Source organism: Protobothrops mucrosquamatus, unplaced genomic scaffold, assembly GCF_001527695.2.
Source record: "Protobothrops mucrosquamatus isolate PMUCROS unplaced genomic scaffold, P.Mucros_1.0 scaffold_238, whole genome shotgun sequence".
Lineage (NCBI taxonomy): Eukaryota > Metazoa > Chordata > Lepidosauria > Squamata > Viperidae > Protobothrops > Protobothrops mucrosquamatus.
Window position 1 is genome coordinate 75,959 of NW_015386314.1, and position 3,077 is coordinate 79,035.

A 3,077-nucleotide genomic window follows, 5' to 3' on the forward strand; every position below is an offset into this window, starting at 1 on the left:
CGCAGCAGCGGTGTTACGTGGGAGCGACGAGTCCCTCCCAGCACCGCCCACGCGGCCGCATTTTGGACTAGCTGGAGCCTCCGGGTGCTCCTCAAGGGAAGCCCCATGTAGAGAGCATTACAGTAGTCCAGGCGGGAGGTGACCAGAGCATGAGTGACTGTGCGCAAGGCGTCCCGGTCCAGAAAAGGCCGCAACTGGTAAATCAGGCGGACCTGATAAAACGCCCTCCTGGTCACGGCCGCCAACTGATCATCCAGTGTCAGCCGTGAATCCAGGAGGGCACCCAGATTGCGTACCCTATCCGAGGGGGCCAAAGTTTCGCCCCCTATAGTCAGCGATGGAGTCAGCTGACTATGCCGAGGCGCCGGTAGCCACAGCCACTCGGTCTTGGAAGGGTTGAGCCTAAGTCTGTTTCACACAGCTGCTCCTTCCCTACTATAAGCTCATTTAGAACAATATTTAAACTCATGTTAGAAAAATTCTGTAAGGGCACTAAATCCATATTTAAAAAAAATAGTCTGAAAAATATACAGGTGCCAGGTTTTCTCACTTCATCTCACTACCACAACAATAACTGTCAGCTGCTTCCCAGACCTGGTTGGTGGGTATATTTCTTCTATACCATCCTTCCGAACCCCGGCAGCCTGTTGGGAGGACTGGAAAGACAGTCTGTAGGATGAGGGAAGGCACATAGGCTAGGCTCCATGTTCTCTGTGTAATCTCTGCTTCAGGCCTTTGGTGTGAGCAAGGAATTGGCAGTGAGCTGCTTCTGCTTTACAGAAAGGGCCCCACTCCACAGATCAGGTGCTGATCTTAGATTGGATTCATGGGATGATATACTTCTTATTCCACTTCACCAATTACCTCTTGATTTGAGGGTGGTCTGGAGCTATCCCTAGAACAGGCTCTTCAACTAATCCAGGAGATGCAGGAGCTGTTGGCTTTACTATCCTATGGATCAACTGCACATCATGAGAGGGTGGGGGGGGGGGTTTGGGGAGGTCAAGATAAATGGCAAGAGCTTTTTCCCACTTCATCTTACTTTTTTAAAATACTTAAACTTGTATCCAAAAGAAGTCTAACCTTCAGTTTATACCACTAAACCGATTGATCTAGCCATCTGTCAAAACACACTTCTTCCCTAGCCTCTTCCCACATTAAGGAGACTGATACGTCGATATTTTTTTCTGCCAGCTAGTGATGCTAGGTAGGAGGCAAACAAAGTCAGTGGATTCACCAATCACCTTGCTTCATTTGTCCCACATTAAATTGTGATAACAGCGCCACTCAGCAGTAAGGACAGGAGTAAGTACACTGATCCACATTATTTGCCACCAAAAGGACTGGAAGAAAATGACTTTAACATGACCACAAGGAAGAGTCCTTAGTCAAAATGTTAAAAATATAAACTGAACTTCAAAACAAAAACGCATTCCAACATGTTTCTAGTAAGATGGGATATCATAGCATGTAACATCAGTGTACCAAGTCTGTATCTGCTGGTCCCTTTAAGAAATGAGTTAAGTTATGGTTGAAGTCTATTTAGGAAAGCTCATCTCTCTCAACTCTGTGGTTAAAGCTTGGGTGTTGATCCTTACCTCCAAAATGCTGGCAAAATTCCCAACTTCCACTATACAGAAGACGATCATAATTGCTTTTCCAGTGTTAGCAGTTACTGGGTATGATACATCATTGTGGGATTTCACCTGTATCTATGGGTCAGAGACATTGTTTGTACAATTGTAATTGTTTTGACAGCAAACATGAAACTGCTTGTACAATGCTGCTGGGCTTTATTCAGAGGTTAGGCAAATAACATTAACAGGTGGCTGTTAATCCAAAAGCAAAGCAAGATTTTTACATTCCTGTGTTTGTCTGACAGTTGCCTTCTTTTGTTTTCTTCTGTAGGTAGCCCTGCCAAGTTATACATGATAAACCTGCAGTGAAATGTTGCAGCGTAGCAACAGTGTTAAGATTGCTTTTGTTTGGTGCCCCACTTACACCAGAAGCCTTTAACAAAGAATGAGAGACTCTTAAAAGCATCAGTTCAACAGGTTAAAAATCTATGTGTTTGTGCATTACAACATGTTTATATTAGAACAAGTCACAACTGCAAGCAAATCTTCAATGTATTTCAGGTAATCCTTACTGCTAGTGTTATGGAAAAGTTCCTCCATTCTCTTCCAAGTAGTTTTTAATGTTGAATTTGAATAGCAGGAAAATCTATATAATTGTATCTATGTAAACAAGAAGAATGAAGATTTTTTTTCATTTAAATACTGTATTCCGTTTGTACAGATTTCAGAAATTGGTTCTAATCAATGTAGAATACATGTGGTGATGATGGGTACATTTTATTGGTAAAATAGGTCCTTGTGGCAGGGGCATATGGGGACCCTATATTTTATATGCATTGCATATGCAACACATGTTGAAAAAGAGAAAGATTTTTGGTCATCTTTATTTGCATCTTTAAATCCATCTTTATTAACATGCATGATTTGTCTCCTTTCCATTTTGTATTTTAGATGTACTCTTAAAATATAAAAAGTGAATTTAATAAACAGGGTTTTTTTCAAAGTTTATTGTAGTTATCTCCAAAATTCTTGCAGTATAAAATGGGGCTTTGTCATCTGTAAGTTTAGCTACCCTCAAGAACATTATTTGCGATTCAATTAAATAGTTAATTCCTCAACAGCTTGATTTTGTTACAAACCTATAACCCGAGGCTGCCCTGTCTCTAATCATGGAAAATATATACCATCTGAGCTTATATAGTATTAAGCTATTGTATAGCTTAATCTTAAACATTTTCCTAAAGAAAGAACGGGCAGTCAAGGACCAGTCTGCAAAATATAGGTTTGCAGATTTGCAGGACAATGGAAGATGCAAGCAGCTTAGGGATACTCGTAATTGATTACAACAGCCTTCCCCAAACCATCACTTTTCAGATATGTCACTCTGTAAATCCCATCAAGCACAGCTTCTATGGCAAATGCTGGAAATAATGGGAATTGTGGCCATCATCTCTGGGAAAATCAAATTGAAAAAGTTAAATTAATTTCTGTTAAGAAATG